The 21,330-nt window shown below is 39.9% G+C and overlaps 1 protein-coding gene and 1 long non-coding RNA gene across 5 annotated transcripts in view; one reads left to right on the top strand and one right to left on the bottom strand.

Annotated features, from left to right (window-relative positions):
* GRM7 (glutamate metabotropic receptor 7) overlaps positions 1 to 21,330 on the bottom strand; it is an 898,633-nt gene that overhangs the window by 179,446 nt on the left and 697,857 nt on the right. The window lies entirely within an intron of this gene.
* LOC131509862 (uncharacterized) lies at positions 10,097 to 14,080 on the top strand. The gene is made up of 2 exons (XR_009260731.1): positions 10,097 to 10,301; positions 10,873 to 14,080. It is a non-coding gene; the product is annotated as an uncharacterized LOC131509862 (long non-coding RNA).

The following is a 21,330-nucleotide window of genomic DNA, read 5'->3' on the forward strand; positions in this document are numbered from 1 at the left end:
TCCATGCTGAACTGCCTAGCATGCAAGCACCCTAAGTTTAAAACTTCCCCAATTTTGTTGTTCAGGGAGACACAGCTTTGGGAAAGATCTCCAGTGTTCTCCTTGACTTGTTGCAAAAAAAATCCTCACATTTCCTATTCCTTCGTTCAGTTGTATCTTTCACTCAACATCAACCAAGAGGCAAACCCATTTTGGAGTAACAAAATTTTCTCTGAATACTACCTTCTCCATTAGCAAGGTTAGCTACAGCTCAAAGTAGAAAGAGCATGATCTGTGAAGTCCAACTTTCCTGGGTTCAAAGATAGATTTCATTACGTCCAAACTTTATACCCAAAGGCAAGTAGACAATCAGAGTATCTTTTTTGCCAAGCTTATCGGTTATGAAGACTGAAGGAGATAACATGTCTAAAGAATTAGCATGGTGCCTGACACATTGTAGCTTCCTGAATAATTGTTATTAGAATATTCTAGGGCATCAGTGAGCAACTTAAGCCATGCAAAGAACATTAGGATGGCCATTCCCAATTCTCCGTTCACTCTTGAGTGCTGACGCTTCCAATGGAATATCACCAGCGATAATGCGATAGCAGCATTTCAGACTCTATGCATCAAAAAGTGAACATAGCATTTTTCTTCCCTTTCTTGATTTCACCTACCCCCTCCAAACTGTCTTGGTATAGTGGAGTAGTTAACATGAATGTGGAACTCAGAGGCACATGTACTAAAATCCTAACAGAGTAATCTTGGACAAGGCATTTATGTTCTCTGAGCTTTATTTTTTGATCTATGAAATTTAGATGGTAAGAGTACATCCTAGACTTACTGAGAAAATTAGTGTATGTGACACACATTGTTATACACATGGTGAAAACTAAATGAGTTATGTCTATTCAAATCATGATTAGTGACCATACTGTCACTTAAATTTTTTTTTAACATTTATTCATCTTTGAGAGATAGAGACAGAGTGTGAGTGAGGGAGGAGCAGAGAGAGAGGGAGACACAGAATCTGAAGCAGGCTCCAGGCTCTGAGCTGTCAGCACAGAGCCTGATGCGGGACTCGAACTCACTGACTGCGAGATCGTGACCTGAGCTGAAGTCGGACACTTAACCAACTGAGCCACCCAGGCGCTCCCATACTGTCACTTTTGATACCTCTCTTCCCTTGCCCCCCTCAAAAAATAACAGTTGCAAAGTTCGTTCCAGTCTTCTTCTGTGAACCTGTTTTGTCTTTGCCCCCAATGACAAGGATCTACTAAAGTTATCATTATTGTGTTCTCTTACTTGCTTTCTGATTTTAGGTCTTCCCTTTCACTTCTTACTTGATTATTCTGGTATCATTTTATAGCAGTTATAGTCAATGAAACATCCAGGCGTTTACTTGTTTGTCTCTCTCCACTTGAAGAGAGCACATTCAAGTTGTTTCCTTATGTTTACCTTGTACCTAGAGGAGCCGCTCAAAAACTCTTTGTCATGAAGTTGCCTTCTTGGAAGGTGTGGGTCTATTGCAGCTTGGATTAAAATCCATTGCCCACCTGACACAGCGCAGACACCTGATTTTGGCAATCAAGTCCCTCCTCTCCTGCCTCATCTGCATTCACCAACCACCCTAACACCCATTACTCTTCTAGAAAAGGGCACTGTTTATGTTTCCCTTTGATACCCTGTGATTCCCCATTGGCACTCTTCCATTCACACTCAGCCTTTAGCTGTTATGCTTTCCTCTAATTCTTAAACAACTAGTTCAAATGCCCCAAATATTCCCTGATGCCTCTTTGCTACAAATACACTCTCCCTTTATTGACATCTCTTAGCATTTGTATCTGTACTATTCTTCTACCTCTTATACTTTGAAAACTGGGGCCCACCATGTATTTTTTTAAAACCCTTTAGAGCCTAGAAGGTGGACTGGAACCGCTACAGATTCCATTCCAAGAAAGAACTCCCAGGATTAGGACATAAACGGATAAATCCTTAGGAGAAAAAAAATGGCTTCTTGTTAATGCCCTTCAACACTCCTGTATTCTTGCTTTTTGTTTGAGCTTCCCAACTCTGACTTGCTTAAATATGACAAACTATACAAGCAAGAACAATAGAAGCCCTCATATCACTGCTACTAAATCTTCTTTTTTTAACCAGTTCAGCCATTCATCTTAGGTTTTCACACCCGAGGCAACTTGCAAATTGCTTTTCACCCACTCACCTGGGGTGAGTCATGCTATCTGACAGGTAAGTGGGGAAGAATGCTGATCAGTTTACCATCTGAGAGAAGAAGGGCTTTTGATTTGCCTTCTTTTTTTTCCTTTTTTCTCCTTTCTATTTTTGTAAGCTCTGAGTATTTTGCTTCCCTCTTCTAAACTAGAGGAAAGAAACTGTTTTTATACTGATTTTTTTTTTTTAGGAAACTTACCCCACATTTCATTCTGATGAATACTAGCCCTGCAATATATTATTTTGAACATAGGAACCTCCCCCCACCCCAGTCACCTCGCATTAACCATTGCCATGTCAGGAGGGACCAAAGAACAGTTTATTAAAGAGCCTGAGAAATCTTGCTGTTAAAAAGAGACTATGCTTTGATTTAAGCCAGTGGTTTCTAATTCATTTGAGTGCAGAACAAGCATTCTTTACCCTTCTGTAACATCGATTTTCTCAACATCCTGCAGAATCTGTATCTGTCCAATAACACTAGGGAAAACAGTGACATTAGTTTATTAATACTTTGGGATTCTAGCACCATCTTTCAGATCTTTTCCCTTCTTAGATGAGTGTAATCTGTCACATCATGTAAGGTCAAAGAACATGAAATGGATTGTCACCCATCAGGATGCTAGTTGGATCATCTTTGGCTCCCATGAAGGTTCATTTCCTCACCAGTAAGTGGAGTTAGCTAATGGAGAATCAAATACAACTGTATATATGAGACTATTTAAAAATACTTAATATTCAATTAAAGTAAGTATTTTTATTTCTTCTGGGTTTTTTTTCATAAGAAAGAGAATAAACTAGTATTCATGAATTTTTTAGCTTTCTCTTTTTCACTGCCTCCACCCCTTTGACCACACAGCCTTATTAACTGGCATGTCCTCTCCCCTACTCAGGTCAGCAAGACTGAGCCAAATGTGTCTTCCTGATGAATATCAGGCAAGCCAAACTAAAAAGTTAACCTTCATATTACAGGGCAATGGGCTACAGCTGCCTACAAATTGAGCTTAAGACAGCAGTGTTTAAACCATATACTTTTCAAAGATGATTGGAAATTTACCTCTTTAAGAGACACCTCCACGTTAATCCAAGGAAAAAACTCAAATAATTGGAATTACAGGCTCAGTTGTCAGCTCAGAAGATGTGGTAGTGATATATTTCGGTAAGAAGCCCTTTGGGTTCGTTCACACTACATCTAAGTAAGCAGCCATCTACTGCCACTAAATTCTGTCCCATGCCATAAGGAGTTTTGCAGAAGGCTGTGGAGATGTTAGACTAATTAAGAAATGGAGTCTATGATCTCACACATTTAAAGTTCACAAAGCTAAGACAGAAGTGACCTCTAAACCAAACAGGATATGGTATGGACTGAATTCTCCCCCAAATTCTCATGTTGAAGCCCAATCCGAATGGGATGATATTAGGAGGTGGGGCCTCTGGGAGGTAATTATGTCACTAATGTGGAGCCATCTTGAATTGGATTAGTGTCCTTACACAAGAGATTCCAGGGCACTCTCTCACCCATTCAGCCCTATGAGGACACAGTGAAAAGACAGGGGTTCCTGAACCAGGATGCAGATTTTCATCAGACACCGAATCTGCTGATGTTTTGATCTTGGACCTCCCAGCCTCCGTAACTGTGAAAAATCAATTTCTGTTGTTTACAAGCCACCCAGTGAATGATATTTGGTCATGATAGCTTGAATGAATGGGGACAGCATATTTGTTTATTTTACAGGGAGAAGCGAGGTTATCTTCAGCAAGCAAGGCAAATGAAGTGTTTATTTGATTCACCTTATCTTACAAGGAATGCTAGACAACTAAATAAAGGGATATGAAAAGTACTTTTTCATCATGGAAAGTGCATACAGGACTGCAGGAACTATGATGTCTGGAAAGGATCTTTCACAGCAAAATTTTTAAGGGGACATGTTTTTAAATCATCCTCCAGACATCATCTTGTATTTCTCCTGTCTCCTAATTCAAAGGCCACTAAGAAGCTCCTGTGCTCATGCACCACATTAAGCAATGACAATACAGATATGAGAAACACTTAATTCTTCTCTCTCAATAGGATTCTGGTGTCATGCTGGACATTTGCACGTAAATGTCACTAAAATCCAATGTAACTCAAGATACAATTGTGGCCCAACTGATCCTTTACCTGCCTTTGTAGGATACTGGAGCAGAGTCTCTGGATGAATACGCACTCTTTAGAGGGACAAAAGTGGGGAGAAAGCAACTAGGAAGAGTGAGCAGCTCAAGCAAATCCAAGAAAGCATGAAAACACTCAATTCAGGGATGGGGTTAAGGATAAAGGGCTATAAGTATTTTAAGTTGAGCTGAAATACAGAGTACAAGTTAAAAATAAATAAGATAATGTTAGAGACAGACAGACAGGCACCAGATCATGGAAAATCAGTTTGCTTATTATTGATTCAACAACTATTTACTGTCTACCCAGTATACACAAAGTGTTGTTGATTAGGATATGGCTGATGATCCAGTTGGATAGGATTCCTTACCTCAAAGAGCTTAAGTTAGTAAGACAAATAAACAATACAACAAAAACATATACTATAACAAGTGTTAAGCAGGGAATAAATAATGTACTAATGCAAGAATAACAAGAGGGCAGCTCCTCTCCATAGATAAAGAGAAAAGGTAATTTTTTTTAATGTTTATTTATTTTTGAGACAGAGAGAGACAGAGCATGAATGGGGAAGGGTCAGAGAGAGGGAGACACAGAATCTGAAATAGGCTCCGGGCTCTGAGCTGTCAGCACAGAGCCCGATGCGGGGCTCGAACTCACGGACCGCGAGATCGTGACCTGAGCCGAAGTCGGCGCTCAACCGACTGAGCCACCCAGGCGCCCTGAGAAAAGGTAATTTTTAAGCTATGACCTGAAAGGTAAGGACACAAGCATGGGAATTAACAGGGCTACTGCTAAGGCCCTGAGGATGAGAAGACTGGCATGTTGTAACAGTGTCTCTCCAACTTGAATTTGTGAACAAATCCCCTGGGAATCTTGTTACAGTGCAAAGTTTGATTTAGTCCACCTGGAGTGGGACTGATATTTTGCATTTTTAACAAGCTCCCAGGTGACAGTGCTGGTCTAAGGACTACACCTTAACACCAAAGTGTTAAGGAACTGAAGTCAGAATGTCCACAGCCTAGATGTGGGATTAACAACACTCTCAATAAGGGCGGAGACTAAGAAGGAGATCAACCCAGAACTGTTGTGCATCCTACTAGGAAGGATATGGTTATCAGCAAGGCTACCATTTATTTTCCTCCTTTATGGAGCAGTAGGGGAGAGTGAATATGGGGCATCTTCCGGAAAAAAAAAAAAAGTTGCTGAGTCAAGTCTCCTTTTTATTACAACGGGCTTCCTGGCAAACAAACCAATGGCAGCTGGAGATTCTTATCTCTGGGATGCTCCTATCCAGGATGTACCTAGTCAGTGTGAAATTGCTTATGTTAAACAAACCAGCTAGAATCTATCAATTTACAGGGTATGATATCCTAGAAAACACCTTGTAAGCTGTGTGCCTATCTAAGTTTAAAATAATGGTGTTTCATGTCCAGAAAAAGTTTTTTCTTTCTATGTAGCCACATAAATTACTTACAAACCTCATTTCTTACCCAGAGACTGAAAGCAAGAAAGGACCCAGGGGATGGTGTTGATACTTTCAGACCTCTCCCTACTTTGTCTGTGTCTCACAATTATTTGTAACTCCAGAATTCAAAGTAAAAAGCTTGTTAGTGGGTTTTATGGACATGAAGAATGTCCTCCCCAAATTCTTAAGTTAAAGCCCTAACTCTAATGCCATGTGACTGTATTTTGAGATGAGGCTTTAAGCAGATTATTAAGGTTGAACAAAGCCCCAAGGGTGAGGCCCTAGTCTGACAGAACCAGTGTCCTTATAAGATGTAAAGAGTCGTCAGGAGTGTGTGTATGTACACAGTAAAGGACACATGAGGACACAGCAAGAAGTTGGCATCTACAAGCCAGGAAGAGAGGTCTCAGCAGACACCAAGCCTGCTGGCACCTTGATCTTGGACTCTAGTCTCCAGAACTGGGAGATAATACATTTCTGAGGTTGAAGCCACCCAGTGTGTGGTATTCTGTTACAGTGGCCTGAGCTAATACGCTGGGTAAAATCACTGATTTGTGCAAATCGGGTTTGACAAACTAATCCTCTATGTTAACTCACCTTTGCAGAGAAGTTGCAAAATAACCCCGTACAATGACTGATGACTCAAAGCCGTAGTACTCTGCTCTGGATATGTTGGGAGGTTTTGACATCAAAGAAAAAAAAAAAAAGGAAAAAAAGAAACATACCCACATCAAGGCCGCCCAGCCAGAGGGGGTCTGATTTAATTGTTCAGGGCCTATATATCAGTAGATTTTAAAAGTTCCCCATATGATTCTTATGTGCAGCCAGAGGTTTGAAATAGTGGCTGAAATTATGTTTTTAAAGATGTTTCTGGAGACCCTGGATGCAGGGATGGCTTGTGGGAAGTCTGTAAATCAATGTGTGTCACAAACCTTGGGTTTTGTCCACCCCAGACCTGTTAGGTGATAAATTAGCACCACTTTCCCTTCATTTCAAACCTCCAAGTGCTCCCTTCTGTCAGAGCCCTGAACCTTCTGTGGGATGAGAAACCAAGCAGTGATGTAAGGCCCACACATCCCATCGATGCCTGGAGCACCAGGTCCCTCTGTAACTGCCCATTTTAATGAAAAAAAGTAACTTAATATATATGCATTATTGAAATGCACTCTCTAGTCTTTCTTGCCAACCTGCACATTTCTGTAATAAGCCATTTGTTCTGAGCTCAATTATTTTGTGATGTTTGATTAAACAAAATCAGTACCAAAATAATTCTATTAGGGTTAATTGACATCTTCTTGGAGGAAAATTAACCACTTTGTTGGACATGCTTTTAATAACAAGCTTCCCAGATTTCAATGGCCATATTTGAACACAATTCTTGAGGACTGCTCTGAAGATTGAATACAACCTTACAGATGGTTTTTACAAAACAGTTACCATGTGAACAGATCAAAGAATTATTCAGCCTTATAGACAGCACTATAATAATCATAAGACTTGGCAGCTAGGATTTATCTATTAAAGCCTTGTAATTAGTTTCTTAATCCAGAACTTGAAAATGGTAATAGTTTAATGCCCAAACTATGTCAGTAACATTTAGGTAATGCAATCTACTGAAATAGATGAACTTCGAATTCTCTTAGGAATTACAATGAGATGAAGAGGAAGTTAGTTTGCACCTGGGTCAGATAAGCTTTCTGAGCATAATAATACTAATCAATTTATTGTTGTTGTTGTTATTTATTATAATTTCTTCCCTCCCTTTGGCTCCTGGCACTAGAATGTGGAATTCTCCTATAGCCCAGAAACACTCTATCAATGCTGGAGGCCTTCATATCTTTTCTTTTACTTTTTTCAATATCAGGCCAATATTTTTACTTGCAAAACCTCCTCAGACCTAAAACGCAGCCAGAAAGTATTTTATTTAGCTACAGCCTATGAAAAAGGGTTTTTACTCTTCAATAATACAATTATTGTTATTGAACATGAACTGAATGCTAGGCATTAAATACATACAGTCTCTAATCCTCATTATAAACCATTCAAGGGAAGAATTAGTCCCTGGGCTTTGTGAATGAGGAAACCTGGGCTCTGGTGTTAAGGGTCTGAGTCCATAATATTGATGGCTTTAAGGACACAAAAATAATGGGCTTTTAAAAATGTATTTAGATACCTATCTTTTAAAAATTCAAAGGGTACACAATCTCATACTACTAAGAGTTAATTTCTTTACATTCTTGCAACAAAACTCCCAGAGGCAAACAAGCTTACCACTTTCTTGTACACATTTTAGTCGATCTGTAAAAATATCTTCATTAATTGCAGTGCTTATTTAATTTTGCTGTGTTCCCCCCCCCCCCAGGAGGAAAAAAGAGAAGAGCTCCAAGGGGTTCAAAACCGCAGTCATTAATTATTAATCCTGCTTATTTCTAAGGATTGTTCCCTTCTTCACTGGACTCTATGGCTCTCTGAGGTCACACTCAGATATAAAAAGAGCTGCCTTGTTTGTAAATGGCTGGCTTACGGGAATGAAAAGGAAATTTGCATATTTATGCCTCTGTTCAGAATTATTTTTAATAATAGTAATTATAAATTATTTGAAGATTGTTAATGAGGTTAAGTCTTTTACTGTTATCAAGTATGTTTAATATGATGTTCAGTTATGGTTTTCATGCACAAACTTGGGTTTCTAAATGTAGGCAACAATTCTAGTAGCGTTAACATGTCTTCACACACCCTCCTTCTTCTCCCTCTTCATGTGATCAGTCTATCCACCTCATAGAGGCCGGCCACATCTGTGCATCCTTGACCCTGGTCAAAGTGAATCTCTTTCTCTGACCCCGCTCAGAGTCTCTCTTCTCTAGGAGGCACAGAGAAATCTTAGGCTTTCTCCTCTAAAGACCCAGGGCATCTTGCTTAAACTTCCACTGTGGAATTATAACCATCATCTCTCTAAGATTTGCATTTACATCTTCCTATAAATTCCTCCAGGGCTGGAATCCAACATGAAATAAGTACAGAGGAAATATTTTGTGGTAGAAAGCTTGCAGTAGATTTTGGTCTCATATAAGCCTGAGACCCAACACATATTTTCCTTATCTTTTATTTTGTATTGTTAGGCAAGTCAATAGATCTTTCAGAACATTTTTCTGATTCAATCAGTGAGGCAAGTGTCTGCCTTAAAAGTTTCTAGAAAGATGAATGAACATAAATTAAAAGACTCCAAACACAGAAAGTGATGAATACATGGTAATTTATTTCCTTTTCCCTCCTTCAATATGTTTTTTTTTTGAATTGACAAATATTGCCATTCTAGTTTTAATTTTAAATTAATTATAAAATATATCCTCAAACTTCAAAACTAGTTGAGGATCTGTTCGATCAGGCACTGTCCCTGTGAAAAGAATGGCTATGCCCACAGTTGAGGAATCCAGAATCCTTGGAGAGTGACCCTCCATATTGTCCTTCCCTAACTAATCTATCTCCAAGTCCTGTCAATTAAACCTTCTAAGTGCCTATCCTGGCCAACTTCATTTCTCACTCTCCATCTTTATCCCCAGAGAGTGAACTCTTTTCATTTCTCATGAAACCCTGGACTTTCAGAAGAATCTCCATGCTCATCCAAACACATCTGCTTGGCTCCATCTGCCACATACAGGTATCTTTCAAAAGGCTAGTCTAATCTAGTCACAGCAACCCTACTCTTCTCTGCTTAAAACCTATAAATGGGTGTGTTTCCATGCTCTTAAGCAAAGTACCATAATTCTAACTGTGGCCTTCAAGACATACTTTGTTGGCCTTATCCCAAATGACATGATCCCCTAGCTTTCTGCAAAGGCTTACCCGTATAGGAGATCTTTGAGCACACATGGCTCTTTCTGATAGATTCCTCTTCCCTAGCTAGTTCCTGCTCCATCCTGCAGCCCTCAGCTCCCAGATCACTTCTTCAAAGAAGTCATTCCTAATCTCTCATCTTGGTGAAATTCACTTATAATGTACTGATAGCATCATTCATTGTCACAGATGCAGTATGATATGGTATGTGAGAGAGCATGTGATTACCATCTTCCTCCCCTACCAAGTGGCAAGTTCACTGAGCAAAAGGGCAATGTTTTGGTTCACCACCATGTCCTTATCAGCCAGCACAAGGCTTGGCATCAAACGGACAACCAACAAAGATTAGTCAAATCAGTATGTAAACTAAAACTATACACAGCCACAGGTAGGAATAACTCAATGCTTACTACGTGCCAGACACTTTTTCTGGATCACAGTGGATCTCTATAACAAGTATTATGTCTCTTAAACCCTACTTTAGAGGGTGAAAATAATCAAACACACAACTTAATCTACGTTAATTATCCAAAATGCTGATTCCCCTTTAAACATTTCAGACTGATGACATGAGCGGCTGCTAGCTGTTCCACTGTGTTGAGTAGTGATTCTGCTCCTTAACTGCAATTGTCCGCCTTGAATGTAAGTACCAATAACTGAGCATATCTGCCAATTCAAGATTCCTACTGCCTAACAGACCACCTAGGATTCAGGCAGTCATAATAATGCTTTAGTTTTCCATGAAAAGATACATAGACTGTTAGGACTAACAGTTGGAGAAAAGCAACTTGAACCTACCATATTATGTGACAGGAAAGCCCAATAGCTACTTACAAAATTTGAGTAAAAACGAAAGCCACACATCTACCCTGTCAGAGTCCTGGTAAGGAGGCAGGCACGGAGCCTGATATAACCAGGCAAAGGGAAGGGAAGAGGTGATAGGGCTGGTTAGCAAAGGACCAGGTGAAATGTCACATTGACATGGAAATGGACATATGGTACTGGAGAAACAGTAGTGTTTTCTGCCACTCTAATTTAAAATTCTAATTCCTTCAGGTCTTGCCGTATCATTACTAATGACCACCACAATAATAATTTAAAGGAATGATGTGCTTGGAATAAACTAATCAAACCCTATGCTAAATGTTATTTATAGAGTGTATCAGGTATTCCACGTCACTGCTCACAAAACAATGCTGTTATTGTCATCCAGGTTTCACAGCTGAGAAGAGGGAGGCATGGAGAGTCTGGATCACTAAAGCCAACCTGCCAGGCTTGCAAGAGGCAGAGCCAGGAGGAGACCCAGGCAGCCTGACTCCAGAAGCTATGTTCCTAACTAAAGTCACACTGGGCAACACTGTACTGGGCCACCTTATTGTCTACATTTTCATCCTTGAGGCAGAAAACAAGCGAAGGCTCTTCCAGGCACACAGCTTGTCCATGCTCAGCCTCCCTTGCATTTATGCTATAAGCAGACTGGTGTGCGTTATTGGCAGATCTTCCCATAGAGCCGTCCCCTCCAATAGCTGCCTTAGTGCTGTCCACCTGCCACATAAAGGAGGAGGCCCTAGAAATGGCAACATGGATGAATGGACAGTCTGTGCACTTCAGAGACTGAATGGAACCCAGGCCCTTCCATCTCCACGCCAACCCCAGTCCACAATGTCTAACCATCCTGGCCTGTGACCAACGTGAGAAAGAAATCATTATTATGCTAAGCAGCTGAGATGTGGGAGTAGGTTACTTTAACTAATTCAACAGTGTTCCGGTCCTCTACAGCACTGACTGGCAGTTACAATTTATTTGTATGTTATTCACTTACTGCTGTCTTCTTTGCTCAATTGTAAGCTCTGTGAGGGCAGCGACCAAATCTATTTCATCTACTACCATAGCTAATAGCAAATGCCCAGCCTGCAGCAAACACCCGGTAATATTTGTTAATGGAATATTGGGAGGGCGGGAAATGAAGGCAACTAAGTGATCAGGGGTCATGGTCACAAAGTGCTCCCACTGCCAGTGACATGGGAACTGTGCTTAATGAAATTTAAGTCAAGAATCAGAAATGCTAGTGTCTTTAAGTGTATTCTTAAATGAAAACTTTAGGTTCAAAGGTTGTATATATTCTTCCCCAAGAGAGGTATTAATATAAAATTAGAATGCAGCACCAAATTATGTCCCTAGATCTGGTAAAAGTCTACCCTGCATGGCTCATAGAAGGTTTGAACGGAGGGTGGGGTCCTAGAAACCCACACTCAGGTGGGAGGCCCCTGCCCTGTAGGACCACTCTCCTTTAACTGACTTACTGAAAACACACTGAGAATCCTTTGAAACGGGGCTATGGTCTCTCCCTGCTATTATAGCCTCCCCAAGACGATACACTAAATGAATGGAAAAGAAAATCTTCCTGAGAACCCACCATGGACTAGCCACTAATGTCATTCACCTAATTCCCCACATCAATCCTCTGGAACAAGTAATGAAATAATCATAACAATAATAACCAGAAAAATAATAATTCTAGTTTCGACCTACTTTCTATTATGGACTAGGCATAGACAATGTCATACATGCTACAGAATTTACTACATTTAATTATTGCAACACATCCAGGAAATAAATGCCAAGAAATGTTAAGGTTCTGAGATTTCACCCTACTTTTAACTAGCAAGTTAGCCTACCACAGTCTTTTGGATGCTGGCAGAAGATATGCAAGCCCTGGGTCAGAGACAAAGTACCATTTACTATTCACAGTAATAGCAATAACCAGAGTCACATCATTTGTGCTGGTTTCTGGGGCCCCAATTCTCACAGGGTGATGTGAAGTAGGGCCAGATAGATGCTGTACACACTGTGGTTTGCATTACAAATGAAGGACCTTGAGTTTAGAAAACCCCAGGATCTCATAGGGCCTGCACACATATACCTTCCAAGCTCTAACATGGACGGACATTATTTTTATTTTCCTGGACAGAAAACAAATCTTTCATCTGCTCTATAAGAAGAAACTTGTGTCTTCCACAGTGTTCATAATATAAATATCCTTGAAAAAACCAGTCTGGAACAAAAGCTGAATTAATTTGTTCACAAAACATGCAGAAATGTGTCAGACCCATGGAGATTTGTTTCCTATTTTACGAATGTGATAACAGGTCTAGAGCCATTGAGTAATTTCCCCAATTAACTTACCATGACTGGGAAGAAGAGAAGCAAGGATTCCAACTCTGGTCTAACTACCTCTAAAAGCCACATCCCAACTACCATGCAACATTTTTTTTCTAGGTTTTCATGAGCAGGAGACCAGGACTTAAGGAATTAAAGATAAAGTCCCCCAATGCTGAAGGAGATTGTGAGGAAACTGAGATTTGAGTCCACACCATCCAACTCCAGACCTGGTGGTGTTACCACCACACTACAGCTACTGACCAAACAAACACCAGCATACGTGAGTTTTTGGCAATGCAGGCAAAGTGAACACAGCCAGGCAAAGTGAACACAGCCAGGAAAGGTGTGGAGAAAATGGGAGGCACAATTTACTCAGGTGAGGTGGGAAGGCCCCATCAGGGTCAAAGGAGAGAGAGAGAGAGACAGAGGCAGAGAGAGAGAAGCTAAGAGGGTGTGACTGGACTTGAGCTTGAAGGTTGGTTTTTACTTTACAGTGTGTAGTTTCTGTGCAGCCATCTAATTCACATGCAGATTTTCAGTATTGTGTTTGATGGACAAATCTTTTGAGAGCAGACTTACCTCTCCTTTTCAGATGAGCTTACCCGCTTGCACCATCCCATATTACAATTGCCCCAGCTACCCAAAAGCTTAGGCAGGATGGCCAAAACAAACAGATCTCACCAGTCATGGGAATATAGGCTCCATCCTTGGAGGTTTGTAGGTGATGTCTACAGGCTTTAAAATGAAATAAGCCAAACCTCCACATAGGAAAATGAGAAAAGAATATGAAAAGAGAACTCATTAAAAAAAAAAAAAAAGACAAGACAAGGGAGAAAGGGGAATGGCTTCTAAACCCATAAAGAGAAGTGAGGGCCCCTCAGAGTAACTGAAACACAAATTAAAATCCCATGGGGACACCATTACTCAGCTGTCAGATTGGCAAAATCCAACACTTCGACCACTCAGTCACTTTCTTGGGATGCCAGGAAGCAGACACTCCTTATGTTGCTACTGTTATAAAGAGTTACTCATTGCAGCATTATGCAATGGCAAAAGATTGGTTACAACCTAGGGGGCAATGAAATAACTGATTAAGTAGAGTCCATTCATATAATGGAATACTCTTCAGCTAGTATTTAAAAAAAAATGAAGGAGCTCTTTGTGCACTCATATGGGAAGATAACCAAAATCTATTATTAATGGTAAAAAAAAAAAAAAAGCAAATGAGTATATTATGCAACATTTTGTGCAATAAATGGGAGAATGATAGTGGTAAAAAAGAAACATTTTATATTTACTTGGATATGCAAATAAGGAACAAATGATGTATAAAAAGAGCAGAAGTACAGACAGCACAGGGTGTTAGAAAGATGGTATTATGTTTACTTCATGACTTTCCATACCTTCTGGTTGTCTGGACCATTTCAGTACACTTTAAAAATTCAGTTAAATTGCTAACACTACAAATTTACGATCAAGGATTATCTCTTCTGCAAGATCAAGTCTTAGGATGGGGAAAGTTGGTCTCCTTGGATTTCACTAGACAGTTTCATAAGCTTCTGGCATCATCGTCACTTGTGAAAACAGAATTGATTTCACCATTAGAAAGCAGCATGGATTCTACTGCTAGTCGCTGGATTTCTTTCCTCAGCATCTTGCCTGGTTTGAATAAGACTGTGAAAGTTCTTTCTCCTCCCTCGGTTTTCTAAGCACCTTTTGGGAAAATCTTTCTCTGGGTCTAACTCATCACCTGTCCTTCGTAATACTAATTAAGGTGCTTGATCTGCACCCATCCCTTCTCCCCAAAAACACCCAGAGGGGTGCTGATAAAGGTTTATAACCAGGTCAGTAAGGTGGCGGGGGGGGGGGGGGGAAGGAAAGCCTTGACTTTTAGTTGATTTCCACACTATAAATATTTACCGTGGCTGTTAACAAGTCAGCAATGTGATGTCATAGAGAAGCACTGTAAACAATTATACAGTATTTCTACTATACAAATTCAATAGAAGTAAATGACCTCAATCACAGAGATAACAGTACAATGCAGTAAAATTATTAGGAAGTATGAATTTTAAGTCTTTACTTTGTTTTTAATTTATTGGATTATAAGTTTAGATCACTTAATTTTAATGTTCATTTAAAAATTGCCTCTCAAATTTCCTAAATATTTAAGTCAGCTCTTAGGAGCTGATACACCGGCCACTGCCATACCCCAAAGCTCTCTTCAAGGAGGTGAACTCTTTCTGCACTGGCATACTCTTTCTGCGCTCTGCTTACAAAGCCAACTTTGGAAAACTGAACAAGACATCCCATGCTAGTTGATGGGTTAAGAGCAAATGTTGTAAAATATTGAGTCCTAGAAAGTCCCAGACACTGTGGGACATGCTTTCAGTCATGATTTCATTATGTCTTCACATTAACTTTACAAAGTTTCAAATATTGGTTCCCATGACAAAATGAAGAGAGAGGCTCTTAGAAAGGAGGCACACGTAGCATGGCAACCAAGCCACACTCACATCTGTTCTTGAACTCACACTTTGCTGCTTGGAGATGGCTTCAAGAGAGGGTTTAAACTGAGTCAGGCAAAGACCCCTTCCTTCCTAGGGGTCAAGGTTAGGAGAAGAACCAAAGAGATATACAGACTGAGTAACAGATGGCCCTGTTCCCCATACTCCAAGCAAACACCTTGATACTATTTTTGAAGATGTTTTTGACCTTAGGTTTTCCATATTAAATGTAGTCCGGATGTCTCTCAGAATATTTTTCTCACTCATGCTCTGGGTTCCTGGTTGGAAGTTTGTAGAATCCAAACCTGATCCACCTTTAACCCTACTTTCCTTCCTTGTCCTTGCCACTCTACCCCTTTGTGTTTCTCTAACCCATCTCCACCATCACCTTGCCTTCCTTGGGCTTCCTTCAGGAATCTACAATCTAACCATTCTCTTTTCCAAACTGGCTCCTCAGGAAATGATCTCCAGTTAGCCAAACGACTCACCTGTCTTCAAGTCAACTGCATTTTCAAGAGCCAAAGGAATGAGGCTTCTTATTAAATGGCTAAGGAGTAGTTTATACTTGTACTTCTTTGTTTTTGTCATCTTGTTCATTTTTGTTTGTTTGCTTGTTTGTTTTACCTTTTGGTACAAGTGGGCATGGATAGGGTAGGAAGATCTTTCTTAGACTGGTGTTTGCCAAACTTTGCTACACACTGGAACCATCCAGGGATCTTTAAAACACACACACACACACACACACACACACACACACACACACACTGATGTCAGGGTTCCATCTTGGAATTTCTTAACTGATAAGGGGTGGGGCCTGGACATTGGGATTTTTTGAAGCTGACTTGATGATTCTAATGTGCAGCAAAGTTTGGCAAATGCCAGCTATTAAAAATTCACCCTGTGGATGGCTTTGCTGAGAAAGGCCACTCTCCCAAGGGCCTTCCTCATCGATCTGGTATAGGACAGGTCCATTAATAAACACTTCAATTAACTAAATTTTCACTGAACCCTCTCTTTCTACCTTAGGCCTGGTGGATTCATGATGTTTCATATTCATGAGATTCAATCTGATTTAGTTTCCCAGCACCTCCCTGCTTTCAAACAAAATAAAACTAAATGACCTCTCCCCCAAAAGAGATGGTTACTAAATAGAGTGTAACTCAGCTGGCAGTGGAAAATGTTTTTCAATGGCTTAGTAAGTTACTCCAAGAGACACATTTACATGCAAATAATTAATGGACAAATTATAAATTATTTGTTTTTATTCATTAAAGCAGAACCATGATTTATTAAAGCAGGAACCAAAACAAATGTTCTTATTGTACAAATGATCTGTAGTTGTTACAGAAAACTTAGAATATAAAAACTCAGCATGTATATAAGAGAAAAATATCTCCAGGCTTTTCAGAATCCATCCAGTGGAAAATATGACTAATGTAAGGTCAGTGTTAATTCATGAATTCAGAAGCTCTTGGGAAGAATTTACATCTTATGCAGCATATGCCCTTGGCCAAGCTGAGGTCACCCAAAGGCTTTGTTTTTCACTTGCTTTTGCATAGGACACAGTAGCCATGAAACTGTATTACCTCCATTTCCCAGGGCAAGTGTCTTTTGTTTATGGCCTACTGAGAGGTTTAAATATGAAGACCAGAATCATTCAATAAGAGGCAATACCATTCAGGTAAATTCACCTGGGGTATTTTCCTGATACTAGTCTATTGTTTTCCTTACTAAGTTTCCTTAACCAGCTTCATTCTAGGGCCATGGTCAGGTCTCTCTAACACAAAGCCCAACTAGGGTCTGAGGAATGCATTGGTGAATGGATACATTATACAGCAAATCTACCAAAATGTTGAGTGTAGAATACACTCAATGGTTAGTCTACAAGAGTTCATCCTACCATTCTTTCAGTTTTTCTGTGTGCTGGAAAATTTCCATGATGAAATGCTGGGGCTGAGGAGAGTCTTCATCTTATCCTGTTTCTATACTCAAACTCCCACTGCTCATGAATTGACAGTGATGGACACTTCTAACTCGGTCTCAGTAAATTTCAGCTAAATGAATAATGTTGATGAATACCAGCTAATTCATAATTAGTAATCAATGAACCAGACACTGTGCTAAGCCATTTGTATACTATATTTCATTAAATGCTATTATTAAATCTGTGAGGTAGATGCTAGTATTATTTCTGGTTTACAAAGAAGGAAATCAAAGCTCAGAGAGGAGAGTAACTTGCTTAGGCAAGTGACCTTTAGAAGGCTCAGTGCTCATTCCCTGGTTTTAATTAGTCTATCTTTTTGGTTAAATGATAATGCACATCCATAAAAATACACAAATTATAAGGGTCCAGCTGTGAATTATCCTAAGGTGGACATATCTGTGTAATTAGCACCCAGATTAGGAAAGAGAAACTCCCCAGAACCTTTAAAGCTCCCTCATTCTCCCTCCCAATCACTGCCCCTATGCCTCAAGTTACCCCCTCTCCTAACTTCTAATAGTCTAGATTCAATTTATTTGTCCTTATTCTTGCTGTATCCAAATTCTCAGGGAAAAGTTCTCCTTTTGCAAGTAGTAGCTTTCTCATCCCAAAGATTTCTGGTTAAAAAGTGAGCTGAATACGCCGCTACCTGAAAGCACAAAGTTTCTTTCTCATCTGCCTACCCAGGGCTTCCAGGTTGCAGAAATAAACACTTCAATGAAACAGAAATGGTGGTTAGGAGTAAAGGTATTGTGCTCTACTCCTTCACTAGCGGAGAGATCTCCACACTCTTGGAATTATTTCAACCCAGGATGATGGAGATCTACATTTTAATTCTGCCTCTGATATATTTGTTAATTTAAAAAGTTAACAGACACAGTGATACAGAGCAATAGGAAATTGACATGTGTCCTCAATATGTCCACAAATAGGTTAGAGATGAAAACAAAGATATGAGATAATTTTGAACAATGCTCTTGTAAGGTTTGGACTGGTTTTCACAAGTGGGAACAAATATATGTTTCCTTCTTGCTATGTACCAGGCATAAGACTAGGCAATTTCTTTACCTTGTTTTCAGTTAATCCTCATTCATCAACTGATCCTTCATCCAATAAATATCACTGTGCATTTCTTATGTGCTATGTGCTAAGGATATTGTTATAAACAAGACACATAACCTCTTGCGAGTCTGTAATTTGTAGTCTGGGGCATGCATTCTCAACAGGCAGCAACATTGCCCCAAAAGGGCAAGAATTCTTGGGGGGGGCAAAAAATTATATCTTACAATATTTTATGACCCTTTAAGGGACCACAGGACATAAACTGATAGAATATCTGCGATGTTAAAATATCACGGGGAGGGGACAGCACAATTAGGAAAAAATGTGCCAAAAATAATCCTTCAAGAACACTAATGTAACACAAATGAGAAATGCTGGTCTACAGAGAACTACAGCAAATAGGTCATGAGTATTAGAAGAGCAGAGATACAGGGACATTTGAGAACAGGTAGTTGTGAGTTCTTGTAGGCAACAACTTGGAAGGTACCTCCAGGTACCTGAAGGGATTCTTGGTGCATCTGTAATATTCCATTTATAAATTGAGATACTGGGCTTAATTAGGCTGACAGCTAACTAAGATCCCCTACCTGGTAAGTAAGAGGCAAAGGTGATTTCACATCCAGAGCCCTCTCCACCTGATTCCTGTCCAAGTGTGTGTATGCTCTTTGATCCTACCAGTGACAGAAGTAGGATTCTAGATCAAGTCTGTCTACTCTGGACACCAAACAGTGGACTTGCTCCCTGTTGGCTGTAATCAACTAAGAGCTTCATGTCAAATTTCTTCTTAATGTAAATGTAGAATCCATACAATTGACTTGTAATAGTGAAAAGCTCTGATTTAAGGAAAACATTATGTTTTTTCCCAAAGAGCAGTGAGACTTAGCTTTTACTGGGTCATCATAAGCCCAGGGATGAATCTGTGCCTCTCATTTAAAGCTAACTCAAGTGCAGCACCAGCCCCAGACCTGTATTTTATCTTCTGTCCCTCGCAGCAAATGCTCACTGCGGCTGCAGATTTGGTGTTGATTTATGGCTTCTAAAGACACAGCCATAGAATTTTCTTCTTCTATTAAATTCTAGCCAATTCTCTCTTCACAGCTTCTTACTGAAATTTTCCTCCATAAAATCTCAAGTATAGACTTTCCAAATTTCTGCACTGCCACAGTACTTCCAGGATTTGAACTATTAAGTGTAACGGGCCATTTCCCAGGCCTGTAACCTAGTGGCAAAACTGGAACCAGAACAATTAGCTTAATGTGAAAACCACACACAAAGTGGCTTCAGGATAATACTGTCCTCCATGTTTTTTTTTTGGAACTGGCCCATGAGCTAAGATTTTTTCTTTCAGAACTTCCTGGCTAGCCCTAACCTATATCTCTGCTTTTTGATCAACTCCCAAACTCTCCTTCTGTTGTTGCCTTTACCACCACCCATTACCCTCTATTCTGCCTTCTCCTCAGTTATTGAACCAGGTGGGTGACATAGAGGCATTGTCAAAGGTCATATGGTAAGCCATGAAATTGAAAAAATCTGTCTCATATTAACCTCTCTGTTCTGAACCTTTTATGTAAGACTGACTTCTTGACAGAGATGTGTGTTTCCATACTTGCTTCTGGTTTATTCATTCACTGATTTGTTCATTCAATTATTCATCTGAACAAAAAATTAGAATACTTATTGTGTATGTGTGCTACAATTGAGAACCAGTCCAGATCCCAGCCCATCACAGAGTCTTATTTGGGGGAAGGGGGCCTTGGAGCAAAACACAAGCAAGAAAATAGCTAAATTTATTTGTAACTTGATTGTGACTATCTACAAATGGCTATGAAAGAAACTATCAGAGAAGAAGGAGAAGGAGAATGATAAAGAGGGATAAGGTCCTGCTCAAGAGAGGATGAGACAGGAAATGCATCTTAGAGCAGGTGGTATTTGAAGTTAAGACATAAAAACAGAGATGAAGAAAGGAATAGGAAGGTCAAGGGAGTATATTCCAGGTAGAGGAATTTGTAAGAGTATATTCTAGGCAGAGAGCAGTACATGCAAAGAGCTGGTGGTAGAAACTAACTTAGATGCTCCAGAAACTGAAACATCAGTGTAGGAGCACAGTGAGAGACAGGCAGGCATTTGGTAATAGACACCTAGGCAGGTCTTGAAAGACTTTTATTATAGGTTGAATTGTATCACTCCTAAAGATATGTAGAAGTCCTAACCTCCAGTACCTCAGAATGTGACTGTATTTGGAAGTAAGGCTTTTGCAAATGTAATCAAGTTAGGAGGAGGTCATATGCAATTAGGCTGGGTTCTGTCCCAATATGATCCTTTAAGAAAAGAAAAGAGAGACAGACACACAGGGAGAATGCCATGTGATGACAGAAGCAGAGACTGGAGTGATGCAGCTATAAGGCAAATTATGTGAAGGATTTCCAGCTACTACCAGGAGCTAGAGAGAAGCAAGGAAATTCCACCCAGAGACTCAGAAGGAGCATGGCCCTGCCAGTATCTTGATTTAGGACTGTTAGCCTCCAGAACTATTTTGTTGCAAGTTCTCTTGTTGTTTTAATCCCCCAGGTAGATGGTATTTTGTTATGGCAAGACTGGGGAACTAATACAACCTTGTAGATGTCAGTAAAGACTCCGGATTTCATTCTAAGTGACTGAAAACAGGACAGCAGCTGGGGAACACTGGAGACTTGCAGCAGCAAAGAGAGAGAATGGTGGTGGCATGGACTAAGATCAGCACAGTGAAAATGAAGAGAAAGCTCTAGCTAGGCTTTGATATGGGAGCCAGTGTTTTTATGTAGGACAGTGGAAAAGACATAGAAACTAGAATTCCTGAAGTCACTTGGGGTAAGTTTATAAAACAATTCCATAATTTATTCTGATAAGTATGAACCATCGACTTGCTGGGAAGATTTACACATAATAAACATCTAAGAAAGTTACCAACTCTTGCTACTGT

The sequence above is a fragment of the Neofelis nebulosa genome, chromosome 4, assembly GCF_028018385.1.
Source record: "Neofelis nebulosa isolate mNeoNeb1 chromosome 4, mNeoNeb1.pri, whole genome shotgun sequence".
NCBI lineage: Eukaryota > Metazoa > Chordata > Mammalia > Carnivora > Felidae > Neofelis > Neofelis nebulosa.